Genomic DNA, 12,373 nt, shown 5'->3' on the forward strand with positions numbered 1-12,373 from the left:
ATTCTGAGCGGCACTACAATTGCGCTCGTCACCTTGAGACATAAGATGTTATGTCTCATTTGCACATTAATTTCACTAGCTACGGCGCCCTTCAGCCCTAAACACAGAAGTGTTTACACATTACTGCTTTACGGTAGAAATAGGCGCCGTTGTGGTACCCATAATCTAGCCGGCATCCAGTGTAAAGGATCCTCCCACTGGTTATCTGGTAAACTGGTTAGTATCTTAATTTTCTGATAATGCTTTTGTAAAATGACTGAATGAATTAATTCAACAAAATCGGCAGTGTTATGTAGTAGAGTCGGAGCAAATTTGCGAAGAGATGACAGACAGACACACACACGAGTGAATATGCAAGAATTCCGTGGTTTCTCAACAGAACCCTAAAAATTGTTTGCAGCTTAACTAATATTTCATTTTCAGATTTCATTTTCATTGATGTATTTTCAGGTGGTATAATAATAATATTGACACACTTTTTACACAAATTATCTTGCCCCAAGTTAAGCATATATAGCCTGTGTTATGGGTTACAAGACAATGATATATTTAATACAATATACTTACTTAAACATACATAAATTCATATAAACATACATAAATACATTTAAACATCCATGACTCGGAAACAAACATCCATATTCATCATATAAATGCTTGCACCTACCGGGATTCGAACACGGGACCTCTAGCTTAGTAGGTAGGATCGCTAACCACTCGGCTATACAGGTATGAATCAGTACATATTTCAACAGACCGACACATCAAGAGAGAAGATGTATTTGTTCTCGAATTTCGGTAACAATGACCACTCTTATTGGTTGCCACTACTTATTAATATAAAAAAATTATTAGATCAATAGATCTTTTGTAAATTAGACTAAAAAGCAAACGCAGTAAATTTCCATGAGCAAGAAAATATAAAATACATATATAATATAAAATTCCATGGTATGTGATACGTTCTGTCCAGTGCAATGCAGTGCCAGTTTTGGAGTCCAGATTTTATCTCATCTGACATTCTGAATTTAAATCTGTCAATCTTAATCTTCAAATCATAAACATAGTATAGAAAATGCTTATCTGTCATATTCATACAAATATGTCATCCATATCGAAAGATTGAAAAAAAAGATCACCACATTGTTGTACGATTAAAATATCAATTTGGAGTCAATCAAATGTATGAAATTCATAGAAATTATTGTTAATATTATCACAGATTAATAATCAATTGTTATATAGTTATGGTCAGCGTTCCATTCCAGGTATTCAAATTAATATTATTGACTATACGTATTAATTACCCAAATAAAACTGAAAACAACTTTTTATGAACGATGCGGGACTCGAACCCGCGACCTCTCGCGAACCGCGAACCGCGAGAGGTCGCTGCTTCGATTCCCGCATCGTTTCATAAAATTATCTTTTCAGTTTTATTTGTGTAAGTAATCCCAGAAGTGAGGGTTATCTCTTTAAAAACATAACAAATCGTTCATAAGTATTAATTAAAATTTATGTATCAAATATTCTTATTTATGTGTGGCTGACAGTAAAAATCTGAAAAACAAAATTTTATGAACGATGCTGGATTCGAACCCACGACCTCCGGCGTTCCGTGCCGGTGCTCTAAACCACTGAGCCAGATGAAGCCACAACCTGAGAGTTGAACAAAGCAAACAGAATTTTATAACGAGGCGGTACTCGAACGGTTAGCTCAGTGGTTTAGAGCACCGGCACGGAACGCCGGAGGTCGTGGGTTCGAATACCGCATCGTTCATAAATTTTGTTTTTCAAATTTTATTTGCGTATTAATCCTAGAAGTGAGGGTTATCACTTTAAAAAACATAACAAATTGTTTAGTAAAAAATCTAGCTAGTGGTAGGTACTGTAATGAGTTAGCCACATTTATGTAAGTTATTCAATATCAGTAAAAATCGCAAGAGTTATTATATTAAATAAATCTACCGTATAAAGATATGGATATTTTAAACATACCTAAGTCAATAGTAAGTCTAAACATCGTAACACCATATTTGATTCTTTGGATGGTTTAACGAAAAGTAAATTAGTATGTATTATTTAGTAACCGATAAATTTTCAGGTCAGAAGAATTATTATAAAAAAAAACTAGCTGACCCAACAGGCGTTGTTCTGTACATAATAAATAAAATACTGTTTTTTATGGATTAGTCAATAAAATTTTATAGAATTAAGAATTATTTCGTTAAATATGCTCCCTGTTGTTATAATGAAATTGTTCCACATCTGAACTGTCAAACCGTGCGTTAATAAATGCTCTCATAGAAAATATGTCCATACAAAACAAATATTGGAAATAAAAATAATTATGGGTCCCAAATCGAAATAAATCTTATCTCTCAAGTTGGGCTAAACTGCACTCCATGAAGTGATCCCCATTAAAATCCGTTCATTAGTTTAGGAGTTCACTTGAAACAAACATTAGGAGACTGGATTTATATTATAATATTAAGATATGTGTCTCCCAGGAGCCCAGCAAAATCGAGAATATAATTAAATAAAATTTAATATTATTTATTTTATTACTATATTTATATTTACTAAACTTTTGGGTAATATAAAAAAATAATTAGAATACCAATAATGACATTTTAAAGGTGTGTAACCATTATTTAATATTATAAAAGTATATTATTTATTTTAAGTTTCTTATATTATTATTAAATTAAGTCAGTTTAATAAAAAAAGGAGCATTTAAAAATAGTTTTTTGAACCAGCATATTATTATTCCAATCAGCTCTTAAAACATTTGCAAAATAACACAACTTTTATAAATTATTTATAAAAAATGCAGAAAAACTAACAGGTTTTGTAAGATCAATTATTGTAAAAATAATTAAATCAAATAATTAATAAATTTAAATAATAACAAATAAATAACACTTAAAAAAACTGTTAAAAATATTTAAAATAAATTTATTAATAAATTTAAAGTATTAAACACTCACCTGTTATATTAAAAAGTACTAATCAATCTGTTATTTATATCCTCTTGGGTGCATAACAATTGAGAATAGCACATCCGGCACTCATCAATATCGGAACACTGTATGCGTACTAAAAGTATCGATACAGCCAATACGGTTACAATCGTTCAGTTTACACGAACTCCGAGTCACGAGTTGTAAGGCTCAGATAAGGGATAAGGGCATTATCGTAATGCTCTGCAGAATACGCCTCTATAGATTCAGCCGGTTACACTCCGAGACTACCGCGAAAACAACTTACAACGTGATACGCCTCAACGAGTTTTTATAACCGCCGTTTCCAAAATCACGAGACCAGCGTCAATGATCTTGAGGATAATATTTATTTGAATTCCTTTATATGGAGTGTATAACACTGGTCATAATTTGTATGTTTTGTTCCTAAAGTTTATAAATATGATTGCTGGCACATTTCGATCTTTTGCGAATGAAATTTGCGTTTCGAATGCGCTGATATAAATAGGTTGTTAATAAGCTTTTCCGTTTTATATCTATATATTTTATGAAAATTAGGGATGAGACGAACAGGACGGAGCTGATGGTAGTTGATACGCCCTGCTCATTACAATGGAGTACCGCTCAAGATTATTGGAAAATCCAAAAATTCTGAAAGGCACTACAACTCGTCACCTCAAAAGATATCAAGTCTCATTTGCTTAGTAATTTCACTAGCTACGGCGCCCTTCAGCCCGAAACACAGCAATGTTTACACATTACTGCTTCACGGTATTATAATGAACTTCATAAGTCATACATACTGATTGTATTTTTTTTAAATAATATTACCAACACAATTAGTTAAGTGAAATATTACTAGATATTACTCGTAGTTAGTTAGTAACATTTGTTGTAAACAATAAGATTAGAATAGTGTTAGTAGGTAAATGTAAAAACATTAATTTACATAGTGGCTCTATTATGGTTGAAATAAACTTAAAATAAGACAATAAGGACAACATTATATTTCCTTCATTTGAGGTCGCGGTATAAAATTACATTATAAATTTAAAATTTATTATGTAATTATAGATTTACTATTTTGAAACAGGTATTTCTAAGTAACATTGAGCGAGCGTTGATGTACTTTGAATATCAGTTTTGAGAATGTTTTTTTTAAATTTATTTATTAATTAAACAGAATCAAACGGTCACATTCATAAATTGTTTACATAAACAGGATATTAAATCTAGACCTAAATTTCCCTAATTTTTATAACAGCTAATACAGATATGAAAATTAGTACCTAAGGTTGGTGTAACTAACAATATTTTTCTAAATTTAGTTACAAGTTTTTAAATATATGGTTACAGCATTTTTAATGATTTAAACTTGTAAAGGTCTAACAGCCGTTCCCAACATACTATCTACAGATAGAGATAAATTACTACCTTTTTCTATCAGTAATCAGCAGTCAATAATCTGAAGCTGTCCCAATATACCTGATAAGTCATTCTTATCGCCTTATATTGGGACGCGTTGATTGAAATTTCCATACAAACTTCTATCGCTAGTAAGCTATACGTCGTCCCATTGACAGACAGCGTGTACGGATAAGGTGAGTTACCGTCGATAAGTTTATTGGGACAGAAAAGTCAACGATAGTTACGATTTTTATCTCAAGTAACACATAGACTGAATATTGAGAACGGCCGAAAGTAGCAAAGTTCAGTATCCATATAATTACACACTCTTCTGATAAAACAATTTTTAACATAAACGGTCCTGCTATGCGGAATGCTGAATAACGGTTTATTAACACATTTACGCTCACATCTACGGGGTACTCTAAATGTAATGTTATACAAAAGGGCTGGAATGTCAATCACGTTATTGAGAACTGTTAAAAATAATATAGAATCAAAATAATTTCGACGAATCTGTAAAAATATAATTTTGATTTTTTTGATTGAAGTCTCATAGTCCACATATTCGTGAACAAACCTATAATCCAGACATCTTACAAACTTTTTTTGAACACTATCTATTCTATCGATAAGTAACAACTATATATATAGTTGTTACTACTCGGCTAAGTCGAGTTACTAAGTCTTTTGTAGGGCGATGTATATGCTATTACAACAAGATCCCAGAAAATGTTCAAAAAAGTATTACGTTATTCAAAAGAATTGTTAAGAAACGTTTGTGTGGTAAAGGTTACTATAACATAAATGACTTTCTTAATGATACAGCAAATTGGGAATGGAGTGACCGCCCTCAGGCTATTAAATAATAAGTTTAATTGTACAATATTACTTTCTAAACATATTTTTTCGACGAAAAAAAAAAAGCCCGCTGAGTTTGTTGCGCCCTCAGGTCTGAGGCATTCATTTTGGCATGGGTGGTAGTTTTTGACTTTCAATAAGTGATGTCACATCCTATTTTAAATAAAAATATTTGAATTTGAATTTGAATACAGGATGCCAGACTGTACAAGCGAACTCAAGATGATTCCGTACAAAATATAATTAAAATACGGCTTGTAATAGGTACCTACACTTTGTTATCTGTTCCAAATAAATGTTGGGTTAATGTTTTATTAATTGAGATATTGGCGGAAACTTAATAGTTTACATCGATTTTGTTAAAGTGAAGACTTCTTTAGCCGTTGGGCACTTTTTGGCAGGGGAAAATTTTATGGGTTTGCGTCACCATATCGGTGGTGCTCATGACTGGCGCAAGCGATAAATAAATAATTAAAAAAATAAGTTATAATATCTTATGTTATGTGAAATTTAATGGATTTTAATACTGTGCATTGTTGAAATAGTATTTGGTTTGATTAATATATTACTTTTAAAAATAAATTGAAATTAATAATATCATTGTTTTTACACATAATGAAATTTCAAATTTTAATAATAAAAGATCTTCACTTCTATCGGCAGTCTCTAACACTGCCAATGTTTTTAATTTAAAAAGGCCCCTAAATTATATTATAAGATAACTTCACATTCATTAAACTGAACTTCTTTCGAAAGTCATCAATATGCCATTTATATATTATACATTAACTTAATTAATAAATATATATAAATTACATATATAAATCGTATATATTATTATTATTATGTTACTTACATATATTTATGAATTAAGTCGCAGCAATAAATAAAAAAAAGTTGAGTGTAATACTTTTATATGCACGCAAGAAGTTATATTTCTATGGCAAAACAAATCCCTAAAATTATTTATTCGTTGTGGTATTCTACGTTTGTATAGAGTAGACTATATGTAGAACAATATTGTAAAAATCGTGAAATAAATTATTGAATATTAATGAATACGGCTGTAATGGCCTTTCCCTATCCTAATAATGGACGAAGAAACCAAAAAGCATTTTGAAATTTTTTATTTTTAGATGTCGTTGTGTGCGCGCAACGTTAAAGTCAAATAAGTTTATCTTTAATAACATCAAAATGGTACAAACGTCATTATGTTTTGCTTTCAAATTTTGCAGTTATAAACCTATTTAAATATGATTTTAATGTTCTTTCATTGTATTTTGGTTTGGTTTGGTCTTGTTACCAATGCTCTAAATAAATAAAACAGAAAATTAATGTAATTTGTCAGAAATATGCCAAATGTCAATAATTGTTAATTGTTAATGTTTAAAAGACATATTTTAATAACCTACTTCATCCTGTTACTTCAACCTGTTACTTTTGTTTTACAGTGATGCGCGCGCATCTTAAAATTTCACTCTCATCATTTTTTCAAAACGCGGCTCAAAAAGTATAATCCCAAAAAAAATTCTATTCGAAATTATTACCTTTGTTATGACAGGCCTTTAACCTAGGCCACGATTCTATAGATTTATGAACTGTTTCGATGGAAACTTTAGTCACTGCTTATTCTAGAGATTTCTTATGCGACTCGATGTCGGCGTGTCGCTTAGAAATGGCCTTGTGTTCTAAAACTGACGATAAGTTGCAGTCTCGACTTGACTACGACCAGTCTTTTGCTCTATAAAGTCCGGAATATTTACTTCCAGCCAAACTTGTGTAGTTCTTTGGCGGAAGGCTTCATTCCTTTTTCACAAAAATGAAGCTTTGCGGCTCTTCCATGAAATAAACAATTTAAGAACGGATTATTCTACCTATTTCCATCGCCGAGTCATATAACGGAGTTTTATTTTTATATACATGGGTCTTGCTTAAATAAATAATTTTTATTCAAACATAAAAATTAAAAAAAAATGAACCGCAAAAATCTCAGACTATACCCTCAAATTGATGGATGTAAGACGCCAAATGACCCTTCAGTCCCCGGACGAACTTCCCAGTATAGGCAGCTAAATAGACAGATCTCCAAGTCATTGACTCGCGATATCCGCCGCCACAATATAGATTGTGTGAAGGCGGCCATAGAGCGTAACAAAGGCTCAAAAGTATTCGCACGAGATTTGTCTATCGGGCAGAGCCAACTGACGGAGCTGAAGACCGGTGACGGCAGGGTCGTTTCGTCTAAACCCGAACTTTTGAGGGAAGTCGAGAAGTTCTACGGACGTTATACAGAAGAGAAGTTATACATGACCGCACGGGCACCTGTTACCAACAAGGCTGAAGACCCGAGAGCCAAATTAACCCGACACTATACCGAAGATATCCCAGACGTCAGCCTGTACGAGATTAGTATGGCCCTTAAATCAGCTTAAAAACAACAAGGCGCCGGGTGATGATGGAATCACATCTGAGCTTCTGAGAGCTGGTGGTACCCCTGAACTTCAAACCCTCCAGAAACTATTCAATTCCATCATCCTCGAGTTCAAAACGCCGCAAGCATGGCACAAAAGTATAGTGGTGCTGTTTTTAAAAAGGGCGATAAAATGCTTTTGAAGAACTATAGGCCCATATCACTTCTGAGCCATGTATATCAGCTGATTTCTAGGGTTATCACGAATCGTCTCGTGCGCAGGCTCGACGACTTCCAGCCTCCCGAACAAGCCGGATTACGAAAAGGCTTTAGCACCACAGACCACATACATACGCTGCGGCAGGTTATACAGAAGACAAAGGAGTATAACCAGCCACTATGCTTGGCGTTCGTGGACAATGAGAAAGCCTTTGATTCGATCGAGACCTGGGCGGTGCTTTAGTCTCTCCAGAGGTGCCACATTGATTACCGATATATCGAAGTGTTTAAGTGTTTGTATAGACACGCCACCATGTCCGTCCGTCTCCAGGATCAGAGCTTGAAGCCTATCCGACTGCAGCGTGGAGAATTGTCGACGAGTACGTCTACCTCGGATAAACATTCCAGTTAGGCAGGTCCAATTTCACGAAAGAGGTACCTTGTCGAATCCAATTCGGATGGGCAGCGTTCGGGAAACTCCGTAAAATCTTCTCGTCCCAAATACCACAGTGTCTGAAGACGAAGGTTATCAACCAGCGTGTGTGTTGCCAGTGGATGACTTACGGTACGCAGACGTGGACGCTAACTATGGGCCTTATGAGAAAGCTCATGGTCGCTTAGAGGGCACTGGAGAGGGCTATGCTCGGAGTGTCCCTGCGAGATCGAATCAGAAATGAGGAGATCCGTAGGAGAACCAAAGTTACCGTCATAGTTCAAATGAATGCGAAACTGAAGTGGCAGTGGGCAGGGCACATAGTTCGACGGACAGATGGCCGTTGGGGCAGTAAAGTCGCATTGTTGGTAGGCCCCCCAAGATGGACCGACGATCTGGTCAAGATCGCCGGAATACGTTGGATGAGGGCAGCGCAGGACCGATCGTCGTGGAAATCTTTGGGAGAGGCCTTTGTCCAGCAGTGGACGTCTTCCGGCTGATGGTGATGCAAACATACTTGGATATTTGAACATTATTTTGACAATATTCTTCGAGGGCAATCGAAATTTCTGTACTGACCGTATGCATGCGAGTATCGGCTGGCAATAGTTTATGAAAATCCATATATCTGTCGTGGATAAGCGGCCAAATAAATTACAAACTAAACTGAAATCTGTCGTGTAATTAAAAAAACTGAACGATCTTTTACTGTGAAACATAGCAACTAAGGAGGTATTAAAGGAGGTAAAGAGCTGGTAAAGGTTTTATTTAAAACTTGTTTGGAAATAGAAAGCTGTTTATTGAAAAAAAAATGAACACTTTAACGCGGGAAAAATAATGTTTTTCGTTGTTCGTCATTGATTTTAAGCTTGAGCTGTGAAGCCTTGGGGCCACAACTAGGCATGGATGGACTTACGAATGTGTTGCTGGCCACTATAGTTATTAACTATTATTTCATATGAAGTTTTTGAAGGATATTTTAATTGTGATAATTTATGTTGTAATTTAAAAACACCCCTACTTTTATAATGCCAATCGAAAGAATGGCCAAAAACTAATAACTCTTCTTAAGTAACATAGTATTTAAAAAAAATGAACAATGTAAAATGAATGTTTTCCTACTTGGATTGGTACGAATGGACCGATTAGATAGCCGGCCAGATCCCCGGACCTTACACCATTAGATTTCTTCTTTTGGGGATACGTGAAAGATATGCTATACAAAAAACGATACGAGAACGTGGGCGAGTTACAAACAGAATTGTGCCATGTCATATTGAGTATTCACCATAAAATGATAAGAAAATCAACAGGCAGCGGACTCATTAAAAGAATGAATGAACTCATTCAAGATTTTTTTTATGTAAACCTTTCTTGAGCTTCAACGAATCTATTACAAAAGATTACATTGAAATCGGTCTAACAGTTTAGGAGTTATTAGGGAACATGCAAACATATATTCTCTTTTATATATATAAATAATTAAAGTCATTTTGGTTAATAATAATGTTACAATGTGTAGTCTGATCAAAATAATATGTAAATATTACTAGAAGCCTTCTTAATGAAAAATAAAGTATATATATAATATTCAAGAAGTCGTTTATTTATACATATATATATATATATATATATACTAGCTGACCCCGCAAACGTACATCGTTTGCGGGGTTGCCCATATTAAAATCGCGATACAAAAGTAACTGTTGATCGTAGATGGGTGAAAATTTGAAGTTGTATGTATTGCTGACTCATAATGAAACAAATTTAAAAAAAAGGTACAAAAAATTAAAAAAAAAAAATCGTGTAACCACCCTTAACATTTACGGGGATGAAAAATAAATGTTGTCCGATTCTCAGACCTACCCAATATGCACTCAAATTTCATGAGAATCGGTCAAGCCGATTCGGAGGAGTTCAAAGTTTAACACCATGACACGACAATTTTACATATTAGAGAGAGATATATATTCACAAAATAGTTAACATTTCTTGTTTTTAATTTCAATACATATAAATATTCACACTATATTTTATACAAGACATTATTGGATATCAGAAAAACAAAAATAAAATTTACATACCTCGTCCTCATGTCTTACTCTATAATCTCAATGATAAACTAGTTTCATAGATTGACATATTGAGTGTAAATTTGATACAATTTTTCGGAAAATTTCTCTGTATAGAAATCAGATCTGCGACTTAGATTAAGTAGAGCACGATCGTTTTTATTCTCATCATAGAAATTTAATCCTGGCAACACGGGCGATAGAAATGCAAATTAAAAAAATTCATATTGCTTTTTTAACTTTTTTAATCATTGAAGTTTTATAATAATTTTCCTATCACACTTAATTATAACTCATGCACTGGCCACCCTAAAGGAAATAAATTAATGAAGGAACGTTGAAATTTGAAAAATTTGTAGCCATAAACCATCTAGGATAAATTTCGCATCGAATGGTGGTAGTTTCATGTCGATACGATCAGTGGTTTAGACGTGATTGAGCCTTAAACAAAGACCATTTTCATTATATATATATATTATTATAATATATATCTTCTTAATATATATATATATTACGTGACACGTTGCTTGTCCGCAATAAACTCCTAAACTAATGAACGGATTTTAATGGGGATTACTTCATGGAGTGCAGTTTGGTCCAACTTGAGAGATAGGATCGTTTTTATTTCGATTTGGGACCCATAATTATTTTTATTTCCAAAATTTGTTTGGTATGGACATATTTCTGTGACAGAATTTATTGACGCTCGGTTTGACAGTTCTGCTGTGAAACAATTTCATTATAACAACAAGGAGCATATGTTACGACATAATTCTTGATGTTTTGGAATATTATTGGCAAATTCCTATAAAACAGTATTTTTTTATTATCTACAGAACAACGTCTGTCCGGGCATCTACTATATATATATAGGTAATATAGGACATTAATATAATAACAATGTATTAATATTCAAATTTGATATAATTCTAAACAATAGCAATCGGGATTAGACAGTATTAAAAGGATTATGTAGGTACTTTAGTGTTATCAATGTATGAGACAAATATCTATGATAATGATATGGAGTGCACTCGACAAACTACTGGGTACTCCTCAACTCAGAGATATGAACGAATGTCAAGACTTTATCTGACATAAAAATATAAGACAATGAAAAAGAACAGTTTGAAGTGGGAATGATATGACAAACAGTTATATGTGGAATAAAGAATTCACTTTAAACATAGGTTATAGTTAAGATATATAATGAAAATGGTCTGTTTGCCCAATCACGCCAAACCACTGATCGTATCGACATGAAACTACCACCATTCGATGCGAAATTTATCCTAGATGGTTTATGGCTACTTATTTTTCGAATTTCAATGTACCTTCATTAATTTATTCCTTTTAAAATTCGGCGAGAACAGCTAGTACTTAAGATAAATTGAAACATGGCTTTGTTTGTCCGCTAGTAGGGCAATGTAAACCATTGTTTTGGTGTAAATTAATTGGGCATGTTTTTGACTGGATTCGATAATTACCACAGCCAATATTTGCTAGCGTATCTCTATAATATCCAATAAAACCTCTCTGTGTTTCAAAACAGTTGAATTAGAATTTCAAACATTTTGACGGAAAAAAAAACGAATGAAAAAGAGCTGGAAACAACATTCCACCAATTTATTTCTGTTTTGAAATAAATCCTTTTTAATGTCATCAAAACCAGCCAAATACTTAGATAATAAGATATTTTAATACAAGTTTATTTACCAAAGTCATACACAATTAAAATTGTATATTATATGTTAAATGTTATTATTAAGTGAATGTAGAACAAATAAAATAATTTATATCATTGATATCGCCTTGATTAAGTTTTCAGAAGTTTGCTTGCTTCCTGTAGTGTAAGGTTTTGTAATTATTTTTCTAAGATTATAATAATTTTTCATTTATATTTCTCGAAAAAGGTAAAAATTACTATGTGAGTTTTGTGAGAGGGAAGATGTGAGTTTTTTCTTGGTAAACAATGAACTATTTTATA

The 12,373-nt window shown here is 33.1% G+C and overlaps 1 protein-coding gene across 3 annotated transcripts in view; it reads right to left on the reverse strand.

Moving 5' to 3' along the window:
- The window catches only part of LOC126972710 (sodium/hydrogen exchanger 9B2-like), an 82,106-nt gene that overhangs the window by 58,033 nt on the left and 11,700 nt on the right, over positions 1-12,373 (reverse strand). Inside the window, exon 1 of one of the 3 annotated variants that reach the window (XM_050819614.1) lies at positions 2,991-3,262. The exons of the other annotated variants lie outside the window; for them this stretch is intronic. The gene's annotated coding sequence lies outside the window, so the exon portion shown is untranslated. Of the gene's footprint in view, positions 1-2,990; positions 3,263-12,373 lie in introns of those variants that run through there. 3 annotated transcript variants of the gene reach the window in all.

This window comes from Leptidea sinapis, chromosome 27, assembly GCF_905404315.1.
Source record: "Leptidea sinapis chromosome 27, ilLepSina1.1, whole genome shotgun sequence".
Lineage (NCBI taxonomy): Eukaryota > Metazoa > Arthropoda > Insecta > Lepidoptera > Pieridae > Leptidea > Leptidea sinapis.